Genomic DNA, 12,126 nt, shown 5'->3' with positions numbered 1-12,126 from the left:
TGATCATTAGTGTCTAGTGTTTATGCCTTAGAGCTATGAATAATTCCATGAATCCTTCACCTTTCTTAAATGAAAAATGTGCTTAATTACAAAAGAACAAGAAGTACTTGGATTTCAAATTTTATCTTGAAATTAGTTTAATTATTTCGATGTGGTGGCAATACTTTCTGTTTTCTGAATGAATGCTTGAACAGTACATATTTTTGATAGTGAAGTTTATGAATGTTAAAATTGTTGGCTCTTGAAAGAATGATGAACAAAGAGAAATGTTATTGATAATCTGAAAAATCATAAAATTGATTCTTGAAGCAAGAAAAAGCAGTGAAAAAAATAGCAAAAAAAAAAGAGAAAGAAAGAAAAAGAAAAAAGCAAGCAGAAAAAGCCAATAGCCCTTTAAACCAAAAGGCAAGGGTAAAGAGGATCCAAGGCTTTGGGCATTAATGGATAGGAGAACCCAAGGAAATAAAATCTAGGCCTAAGCGGCTAAATCATGCTGTCCCTAACCATGTGCTTGTGTCATGAAGGTCCAAGTGAAAAGCTTGAGACTGAGTGGTTAAAGTCGTGATCCAAAGCAAAAAGAGTATGCTTAAGAACTCTGGACACCTCTAACTGGGGACTTTAGCAAAGCTGAGTCACAATCTGAAAAGGTTCACCCAGTTATGTGTCTGTGGCATTTATGTATCCGGTGGTAATACTGGAAAACAAAGTGCTTAGGGCCAAGGCCAAGACTCATAAAGTAACTGTGTTCAAGAATCAACATACTGAACTAGGAGAAATCAATAACACTATCTAAAATTATGAGTTCCTATAGATGCCAATCATTCTGAATTTCAAAGGATAAAGCGAGATGCCAAAACTGTTCAGAAGCAAAAAGCTACTAGCCCCGCTCATCTAGTTGGGACTAAGTTTCATTGATATTGTGAGATTCATTGTATATTCTCTTCTTTTTATCCTATTTTGTTTTCAGTTGCTTGGGGACAAGCAACAATTTAAGTTTGGTGTTGTGATGAGCGGATAATTTATACGCCTTTTGGCATTATTTTTAGATAGTTTTTAGTTGGATCTAGCCACTTTTTAGTATATTTTTATTAGTTTTTAAGCAAAATTCGAATCTCTAGACTTTATTATGAGTTTGTGTATTTTTCTGTCATTTCAGGTATTTTTTAGCTGAAATTGAGGGACATGAGCAAAAATCTGATTCAGAGGCTGAAAAAGGACTGCTGATGTTGTTGGATTCTGACCTCCCTGCACTCGAAATGAAATTTTTGGAGCTACAGAAACCCAAATGGCGCGCTCTCAATTGCGTTAGAAAGTAGATATCTAGGGATTTCCAGAAATATATAATAGTCCACTTTTGTCGGGTTTAGATGACGCAAACTGGCGTTCAACGCCAGCTTTCTGCCCTATTCTGGCGTTAAACGCCAGAAACAAGTTGCAAGCTAGTGTCAAACGCCAGAAACAAGTTACAAACTGGTGTTTAACTGCAAGGAAGACCTCTATACGTGAAAGCTTCAATGCTCAACCCAAGCACACACCATGTGGGCCCAAAAGTAGATTTCTGCATCATTTACTTATTTCTGTAAACCCTAGTAACTAGTCTAGTATAAATAGGGCATTTTACTATTGTATTAGACATCTTTGGAACGTTTAGTCCTTAGAAATTGGGGGCTGGCCTCACGGCCATACCTACCTTATTTTCACTTATGTATTTTCAACGGTGGAGTTTCTACACACCATAGATTAAGGTGTGGAACTATCCTTTTCCTCTAGTATTAATGTAAAGTACTACTATTTTCTATTCAATTCATGCTTATTCTTATTCTAAGATATTCATTTGCACACAAGAACATGATGAATGTGATGATTATGTGACACTCATCACCATTCTCACTTATGAACGCGTGATTGGCAACCACTTCCGTTCTACATAAAGACAGGGTTAAATGTATATCTCTTGGGTTTCTAATCAACGATTCACATCGATTCCCCTCTGACAATGGGGCATCTGAATTCGAGATTAGAGTCTTCATGGTATAAGCTATAATCAATTGGAAGCATTCTTGAGATCCGGAAAGTCTAAACCTTGTTTGTGGTATTTCAAGTAGGAACTGGGAAGGGATGACTGTGACGAGCTTCAAACTCGCGACTGTAGAGCGTGGTGACAGACGCAAAAGGATAATAAATCATATTCCTGCACGATTGAGAACCAACAGCTGATTAGCCATACGATATCTATGCATGGTATTTTTCATACGAGATGAGCAATCCGACAGTTGATTAGCCATACAAAAACCGTAGAGGACCATTTTCACTAAGAGGACGGGTGGTGCACGAAATTGTAATCATCAATGGTGCCATCAACATGGTACGCTCAATTGCAATCTCAAATTTTTACCACAACTTCGCACGACTAACCAGCAAGTGCACTGGGTCGTCCAAGTAATAAACCTTACGCGAGTAAGGGTCGATCCCACGGAGATTGTTGGTATGAAGCAAGCTATGGTCATCTTGTAAATCTCAGTCAGGTGGATTCAAATGGTTCTGGAGGATTAATGATTAAAGAACATAAAATAAAGATAGAGATACTTATGTAATTCATTGGTGAGAATTTCAGATAAGCGTATGGAGGTGCTTTGTCCCTTCTTTACCGTTGTCAATGGCTACAGTCCCGTCCTCTCAGTGAAAATGTTCAATGCGCTCTATCACAGCACGGCTATTCATCTGTCGGTTCTCGATCATGTCGCAATAGAATCCAGTGATTCTTTTGTGTCTGTCACTAATGCCCCACAATCGCGAGTTTGAAGCTCGTCACAGTCATTCAATCCCTGAATCCTACTCAGAATACCACAGACAAGGTTTAGACCTTCCGGATTCTCAAGAATGGCCGCCAATGGATTCTAGCTTATACCATGAAGATTCTGATTAAGGAATCCAAGAGATAAACATTCAAGCCTTGTTTGCATGTAGAACGGAGGTGGTTGTTAGGCACGCGTTCATAAGTGAGAATGATGATGAGCGTCACATAATCATCACATTCATCATGTTCTTAGGTGCGAATGAATATCTTATAACAAGAATAAGCTGAATTGAATAGAAAATAGTATTAATTGCATTAATACTCGAGGTACAGCAGAGCTCCACACCTTAATCTGTGGTGTGCAGAAACTTCACCATTGAAAATACATAAGTGATAATGGTGATCATTGGCTTCGGCTCCAGAGAGGAAACCAGAAGAACCAAGATGAAAATACAATAGCAAAAGGTCTTATTTATAGAGAACTAGTAGCTTAGGGTTTACAGAAATGAGTAAATGACATAAAAATCCACTTCCGGGCCCACTTGGTGTGTGCTTGGGCTGAGCATTGAAACTTCCATGTGTAGAGACTTTTCTTGGAGTTAAACGCCAGCTTTTGTGCCAATTTGGGCGTTTAACTCCTACTTTTGTGCCAGTTCTGGCGTTTAACGCCGGGAATTCTTGAGCTGATTTGGAACGCCGGTTTGGGCCATCAAATCTCGGACAAAGTATAGACTATTATATATTGATGGAAAGCCCTCGATGTCTACTTTCCAACGCAATTGAGAGCGTTCTAATTGGGCTTCGGTAACTCCAGAAAATCCACTTCGAGTGCAGGGAGGTCAGAATCCAACAGCATCTGCAGTCCTTTTCAGCCTCTGAATCAGATTTTTGCTCAGGTCCCTTAATTTCAGCCAGAAAATACCTAAAATCATAGAAAAATAGACAAACTCATAGTAAAGTCCAGAAAAGTGAATTTTAAATAAAAACTAATAAAAATATAATAAAAACTAACTAAAACATACTAAAAACATACTAAAAACAATGCCAAAAAGCGTATAAATTATCCGCTCATCACAACACCAAACTTAAATTGTTGCTTGTCCCCAAGCAACTGAAAATCAAATAGGATAAAAAGAAGAGAATATACAATGAATTCCAAAAACATCCATGAAGATCAGTATTAATTAGATGAGCGGGGCTTTTAGCTTTTTGCCTCTGAACAGTTTTGGCATCTCACTTTATCCTTTGAAGTTCAGAATGATTGGCTTCTATAGGAACTCAGAATCCAGATAGTGTTATTGATTCTCCTAGTTAAGTATGATAATTCTTGAACACAGCTATTTTATGAGTCTTGGCCGTGGCCCAAAGCACTCTGTTTTCCAGTATTACCACCGGATACATCCATGCCATAGACACATAACTGGGTGAACCTTTTCAGATTGTGACTCAGTTTTGCTAGAGTCCCCAATTAGAGGTGTCCAGGGTTCTTAAGCACACTCTTTTTGTTTTGGATCATGACTTTAACCGCTCAGTCTCAAGTTTTCACTTGACACCTTCACGCCACAAGCACATGGTTAGGGACAGCTTGGTTTAGCCGCTTAGGCCATGATGTTATTCCTGTAGGCCCTCCTATCCACTGATGCTCAAAGCCTTGGATCCTTTTTATTACCCTTGCCTTTTGGGTTAAAGGGCTATTGGCTTTTTCTGCTTGCTTTTTTTTTTTGAATTCACTGCTTTTTCTTGCTTCAAGAATCATTTTTATGATTTTTCAGATCCTCAGTAACATGTCTCCTTTTTCATCATTCTTTCAAGAGCCAACAATTTTAACATTCATGAACAACAAATTCAAAAGACATATGCACTGTTCAAGCATACATTCAGAAATCAAAAAGTATTGCCACCGCATCAAAATAATTAATTTGTTATAAAATTCGAAATTCATGCAATTCTTCTCTTTTTCAATTAAGAACATTTTTCATTCAAGAAAGGTGATGGATTCATAGGACATTCATAACTTTAAGGCGTAGACACTAAGACACTAATGATCATAAGAGACAAACATAAATAAAACATAAAGCATAATTTTCGAAAAAAACAGAAAAATAAAGAACAAGGAGATTAAAGAATGGGTCCAGCTTAGTGATGGCGGCTTGTTCTTCCTCTTGAAGATCTTATGGAGTGCTTGAGCTCCTCAATGTCTCTTCCTTGCCTTTGTTGCTCCTCTCTCATGATTCTTTGATCTTCTCTAATTTCATGGAGGAGGATGGAATGTTCTTGGTGCTCCACCCTTAGTTATCCCATGTTGGAACTCAATTCTCCTACGGAGGTGTTGATTTGCTCCCAATAGTTTTGTGGAGAAAAGTGCATCCCTTGAGGCATCTCAGAGATTTCATGATGAGGAATCTCCTCATGTCCATGAGTGGGATCTCTTGTTTGCTCCATCCTCTTCTTGGTGATGGGCTTGTCCTCATCAATGAGGATGTCTCCCTCTATGTTAATTCCAACTGAATTACAGAGGTGACAAATGAGATGAGGAAAGGCTAACCTTGCCAAGGTAGAGGACTTGTCTGCCACCTTATAAAGTTCTTGGGATATAACCTCATAAACTTCTACTTCCTCTCCAATCATGATGCTATGAATCATGATAGCCCGGTCTATAGTAACTTCGGACCGGTTGCTAGTGGGAATGATTGAGCGTTGGATAAACTCCAACCATCCCCTAGCCACGGGCTTGAGGTCATGCCTTCTTAGTTGAACCGGCTTCCCTTTTGAATCTCTCTTCCATTGAGCGCCCTCTTCACAAATGTCTATGAGGACTTGGTCCAACCTTTGATCAAAGTTGACCCTTCTAGTGTAGGGATGTTCATCTCCTTGCATCATGGGCAAGTTGAATGCCAACCTTATATTTTCCGGACTAAAATCTAAGCATTTTCCCCGAACCATTGTAAGCCAATTCTTTGGGTCCGGGTTCACACTTCGATCATGGTTCTTGGTGATCCATGCATTGGCATAGAACTCTTGAACCATTAAGATTCTGACTTGTTGAATGGGGTTGGTAAGAACTTCCCAACCTCTTCTTCGGATCTCATGTTGGATCTCCGGATATTCACTCTTTTTGAGTTTGAAAGGGACCTCGGGGATCACCTTCTTCATGGCCACAACTTCATAGAAGTGGTCTTGATGCACCCTTGAGATGAATCTCTCCATCTACCATGACTCGGAGGTGGAAGCTTTTGCCTTCCCTTTACTCTTTCTAGAGGTTTCTTCGGCCTTAGGTGTCATAAATGGTTATGGAAAAACAAAAAGCAACACTTTTACCACACCAAACATAGAAGGTTTGCTCGTCCTCGAGTAAAAGAAGAAAGAAGAGAGTAGAAGGAGAAGAAATAGAGGAGATGGAGGGGGCTTTTGTGGTTCGGCCAAGGGGGAGAAGTAGTGTTTAGGTTGTGTGAAAATGAAGGAGTGAAGAAGGGTTTATATAGGGGTGGAGAGGGGGGTATGGTTCGGCCATTATGGGTGGGTTTGGGAGGGAAAGTGGTTTGAATTTGGATGGTGGGGTAGGTGGGGTTTTATGAAGGATGGATGTGAGTGGTGAAGAGAATGGTGGGATTTGATAGGTGAGGGATTTTTGGGGAAGAGGTATTGAGTTGATTGGTGAATGGGTGAAGAAGAGAGAGAGTGGTGGGGTAGGTGGGGATCCTGTGGGGTCCACAGATCCTGAGGTGTCAAGGATAGCTCATCCCTGCACCAAGTGGCGTACAAAACGCCCTTTTTGCCAATCCTGGCATTAAACGCCGGGCTGCTGCCCTTTTCTGGTGTTTAACACCAGTTGCTTGCCCATTCCTGGCGTTAAACGCCAGTCTGGTGCTCCTTTCTGGCGTTAAATGCCCAGAATGGTACCAGACTAGGCGTTAAACGCCCATTATGCTGTCTTCACTGGCGTTTAAACGCCCTGTAAGTTTTCTTCCAGGGTGTGCTATTTTTCTTTCTATTTTTCATTCTGTTTTTGCTTTTTCAATTGATCATCAACCTACAGAAAACATAAAATAACAATGGAAAATAGATAAATATAACATTGGGTTGCCTCCCAACAAGCACTTCTTTAATGTCAGTAGCTTAACAGTGGGATCTCATGGAGCCTCATAGATGTTCAGAGCAATGTTGGAACCTCCCAACACCAAACTTAGAGTTTGAATGTGGGGGTTCAACACCAAACTTAGAATTTGGTTGTGGCCTCCCAACACCAAACTTAGAGTTTGATTGTGGGGGCTCTATTTGACTCTGTTTTGAGAGAAGCTCTTCATGCTTCCTCTCTATGGTTACAGAGGGATATCCTTGAGCCTTAAACATAAGGGATTCTTCATTCACTTAAATGATCAATTCTCCTCTGTCAACATCAATCACAGCCTTTGCTGTGGCTAGGAAGGGTCTGCCAATGATGATGGATTCATCCATGCACTTCCCAGTCTCTAGGACTATGAAATCAGCAGGGATGTAATGGTCTTCAATCTTTACCAGAACATCCTCTACAAGTCCATAAGCTTGTTTTCGTGAATTGTCTGCCATCTCTAGTGAGATTCTTGCAGCTTGTACCTCAAAGATCCCTAGCTTCTCCATTACAGAGAGAGGCATGAGGTTTATGCTTGACCCTAGGTCACACAGAGCCTTCTCAAAGGTCATGGTGCCTATGGCACAAGGTATTAAGAACTTCCCAGGGTCCTATCTCTTTTGAGGTAATTTCTGCCTAGTCAAGTCATCCAGTTCTTTGGTGAGCAAAGGAGGTTCGTTCTCCCAAGCCTCATTACCAAATAACTTGTCATTTAGCTTCATGATTGCTCCAAGGTACTTAGCAACTTGCTCTTCAGTGACATCTTCGTCCTCTTCAGAGGAAGAATACTCATCAGAGCTCATGAATGGCAGAAGTAATTCCAATGGAATCTCTATGGTCTCAGCGTGAGCCTCAGATTCCCATGGTTCCTCATTAGGGAACTCATTGGAGGCCAGTGGACGTCCATTGAGGTCTTCCTCAGTGGCGATCACTGCCTCTTCCTCCTCTCCAAATTCGGCCATGTTGATGGCCTTACACTCTCCTTTTGAATTCTCTTCTGTATTGCTTGGAAGAGTACTAGGAGGGAGTTCAGTAACTTTCTTACTCAGCTGACCCACTTGTGCCTCCATGTTTCTAATGGAGGACCTTGTTTCAGTCATGAAACTTTGAGTGGTTTTGATTAGATCAGAGACCATGGTTGCTAAGTCAGAGTGGCTCTGCTTAGAATTCTCTGTCTGTTACCGAGAAGATGATGTAAAGGGCTTGCCATTGCTAAACCTGTTTCTTCCACCATTATTGTTGTTGACACCTTGTTGAGGTCTCTGTTGATCCTTCCATAAGAGATTTGGGTGATTTCTCCATGAAGGATTATATGTGTTTCCATAGGGTTTTCCCATGTAATTCACCTCTTCCATTGATGGGTTCTCAGGATCATAAGCTTCTTTTTCAGATGAAGTGTCCTTAGTACTGCTTGGTGCAGCTTGCATTCCAGACAGACTTTGAGAAATCATATTGACTTGCTGAGTCAATATTTTGTTCTGAGCCAATATGGCATTCAGAGTATCAATCTCAAGAACTCCTTTCTTCTAATTCGTCCCATTGTTCACAGGATTCCTTTCAGAAGTGTACATGAATTGGTTATTTGCAACCATTTCAATGAGTTCTTGAGCTTCTGTAGGCGTCTTCTTCAGATGAAGAGATCCTCCAGCAGAGCTGTCCAATGACATCTTGGACAGTTCAAATAGACCATCATAGAAGATACCTATGATGCTCCATTCAGAAAGCATGTCAGAAGGACACTTTCTGATCAATTGTTTGTATCTTTCCCAAGCTTCATAGAGGGATTCATCTTCCTTCTGTCTAAAGGTTTGGACTTCCACTCTAAGCTTACTCAATTTTTGAGGTGAAAAGAACTTCGCCAAAAAGGCATTGACTAGCTTTTCCCAAGAGTTCAGGCTTTCTTTAGGTTGTGAGTCCAACCATATCCTAGCTCTGTCTCTTACAGCAAAAGGGAATAGCATAAGTCTGTAGACCTCAGGGTCAACGCCATTGGTCTTGACAGTGTCACAGATTTGCAAGAATTCAGCTAAAAACTGATGAGGATCTTCCAATGGAAGTCCATGGAACTTGCAATTCTGTTGCATTAGAGAAACTAATTAAGGCTTAAGCTCAAAGTTATTTGCTCTAATGGCAGGGATAGAGATGCTTCTCCCATAGAAGTCGGGAGTAGGTGCAGTAAAGTCACCCAGCACCTTCCTTGCATTGTTGGCATTGTTGTTGTTTTCGGTTGCCATGTCTTCATCTTGTTTGAAGATTTCTGTTAGGTCCTCTACAGAGAGTAGTGCTTTAGCTTCTCTTAGCTTTCGCTTTAAGGTCCTTTCAGGTTCAGGATCAGCCTCATCAAGAATGCTTTTGTCCTTGCTCCTGCTCATATGAAAGAGAAGAGAACAAGAAAGTATGGAATCCTTTATGTCACAAGATAGAGATTCCTTGAGGTGTCAGAGGAAGAGAAGAATAGAAGGAGGAGGTAGAAGAATTGGAACTTATCAAGAGGGATAGAGTTCGAATTGTGCATTGAGGAGGAGTGTTAGTCCATAAATAGAAGGATGTGAGAAGAGGGAAAGAATTTTTGAAATTAAATTAAAAGATTTTAAAATAATTAAAAGAAATTTTGAAAATTTGATTGATGATTTTCGAAAATTAAAGTTGGGAAAGAAATAAAGTATTTTGAAAAAGATTTTGAAATTAGAAATCAAAAGGATATGATTGAAAAGTATTTTGAAAAAGATGTGATTAAGAAGATATGATTGAAAAGTTATGGTTTTGAAGAGATATGATTGAAAAGATATGATTGAAAAACAATTTAAAAAGATTTAATTTTTAAAATTAATGACTTGACTAACAAGAAATTTAAAAGATATGATTCAGACATTAAACCTTTCTCAACAGAGAAGGCAACATACTTGAAATGTTTGAATCAAATCATTAATTGTTAGCAAGTATTTTTGAAAATGGAAAGAAATTGATTTTGAAAATATATGATTGAAAAGATATGATTTGAAAAAGATTTGATTTTGAAAAATTATGGAAACTTAAAAAAAAATCTGAATTAAAAACAAAATCTTCCCTCTTGTGCCATCCTGGCGTTAAACGCCCAGAATTGTATCCATTCTGGCGTTTAACGCCCAAAACTCTAGTTTTTCATCCTCACTGGGCGTTTAAACGCCAGTTTTTCTTCCTCACTGGGCGTTTTGAACGCCCAGCTTTTTCTGTGTAATTCCTCTGCTGTATGTTCTGAATCTTCAATTCTCTATATTATTGACCTGAAAAGACACAAATTTTTTTTTTTAATTTTTAATGATGAGGAATAATCAAAATGCCACTAAGATCAAATAAACAATGCATGCAAAACACCAAACTTAGAAGTTTGTATACTATTGACACTAACAAATTGAGAATGCATATGAGAAACAACAAAAGACACTAAACAAGAGAATTTAAAGATCAGAGAAAGTAAATCATCAAGAACAACTTGAAGATCAATGAAGAACACAATGCATGCAATTTTTTGAAAATTAGATGAATGCAATAGACACAAAACTTAAAATTAGACACTAGACTCAAACAAGAAACATAAAATTATTTTTGGTTTTAAGATTTTATAATTTTTTTTTGTGCTTTTTCGAAAATTATATGGAGAAGTAAAATAAAGTATTCAAAATTCTTAATGAGAATTCCAGGAATCATGCAATGTTAGTCTAAAGCTGCAGTCTAAAAAGATTAGACATAGCTAGCCAAGCTTCAGCAGGACATTACCTTCAAGAGCTAAATTGATGAGAATCAATCAGCTTTGGTGATGATGAAAACATCATCTGAAACTCTAGTATTCATTCTTAAGAATTCTGAAGAACAAAATAAAATAAAATTACCTAATCTAAGCAACAAGATGAACCGTCAGTTGTCCAAACTCGAACAATCCCCGGCAACAGCGCCAAAAACTTGGTGTACAAAATTGTGATCATCAATGGCGCCATCAACATGGTACGCTCAATTGCAATCTCAACTCTTTACCACAACTTCGCACAACTAACCAGCAAGTGCACTGGGTCGTCCAAGTAATAAACCTTACGCGAGTAAGGGTCGATCCCACGGAGATTGTTGGTATGAAGCAAGCTATGGTCATCTTGTAAATCTCATTCAGGCGGATTCAAATGGTTATGGAGGATTAATGATTAAAGAACATAAAATAAGGATAAAGATACTTATGTAACTCATTGGTGAGAATTTCAGATAAGCGTATGGAGATGCTTTGTCCCTTCCGTCTCTCTGCTTTCCTACTGTCTTCATCCAATCCTTCTTACTCCTTTCCATGGCAAGCTGTATGTTGGGCATCACCATTGTCAATGGCTACAGTCCCGTCCTCTCAGTGAAAATGTTCAACGCGCTCTGTTACAGCACGGCTATTCATCTGTCGGTTCTCGATCATGTCGGAATAGAATCCAGTGATTCTTTTGCGTCTATCACTAACGCCCTACAATCGCGAGTTTGAAGCTTGTCACAGTCATTCAATCCCTGAATCCTACTCAGAATACCACAGACAAGGTTTAGACCTTCCGGATTCTCAAGAATGGCCGCCAATGGATTCTAGCTTATACCACGAAGATTCTGATTAAGGAATCCAAGAGATAAACATTCAAGCCTTGTTTGCATGTAGAACAGAGGTGGTTGTCAAGCACATGTTCATAAGTGAGAATGATGATTAGCATCACATAATCATCACATTCATCATGTTCTTGGGTGCGAATGAATATCTTAGAATAAGAATAAGCTAAATTGAATAGAAAATAGTAGTAATTGCATTAATACTCGAGGTACAGCAGAGCTCTACACCTTAATCTATGGTGTGTAGAAACTCCACCGTTGAAAATACATAAGTGATAATGGTGATCATTGGCTTCGGCCCCAGAGAGGAAACCAGAAGAACCAAGATGAAAATACAATAGCAAAAGGTCTTATTTATAGAGAACTAGTAGCTTAGGGTTTACAGAAATGAGTAAATGACATAAAAATCCACTTCCGGGCTCACTTGGTGTGTGCTTGGGCTGATCATTGAAGCTTCCATGTGTAGAGACTTTTCTTGGAGTTAAACGCCAGCTTTTGTGCCAGTTTGGGCGTTTAACTCCTACTTTTGTGCCAATTCCGGCGTTTAACGCCGGGAATTCTTGAGCTGATTTGGAACGCCGATTTGGGCCATCAAATCTCGGGCAAAGTATGGACTATT

At 39.3% G+C, this 12,126-nt stretch overlaps 1 non-coding gene across 1 annotated transcript; it reads left to right on the top strand.

The window, feature by feature from the left end:
• Window positions 1-8,626: 8,626 nt before the first annotated feature.
• LOC130983610 (small nucleolar RNA R71) lies at window positions 8,627-8,734 on the top strand. The gene has a single exon (XR_009087592.1). It is a non-coding gene; the product is annotated as a small nucleolar RNA R71 (small nucleolar RNA).
• The last annotated feature ends 3,392 nt before the right edge of the window (window positions 8,735-12,126 follow it).

This window comes from Arachis stenosperma, chromosome 5 (genome assembly GCF_014773155.1).
Source record: "Arachis stenosperma cultivar V10309 chromosome 5, arast.V10309.gnm1.PFL2, whole genome shotgun sequence".
Classification (NCBI taxonomy): domain Eukaryota; kingdom Viridiplantae; phylum Streptophyta; class Magnoliopsida; order Fabales; family Fabaceae; genus Arachis; species Arachis stenosperma.
Note: the sequence above shows the minus strand (reverse complement) of the source record. Positions and strands in the feature narration are given on the sequence as shown.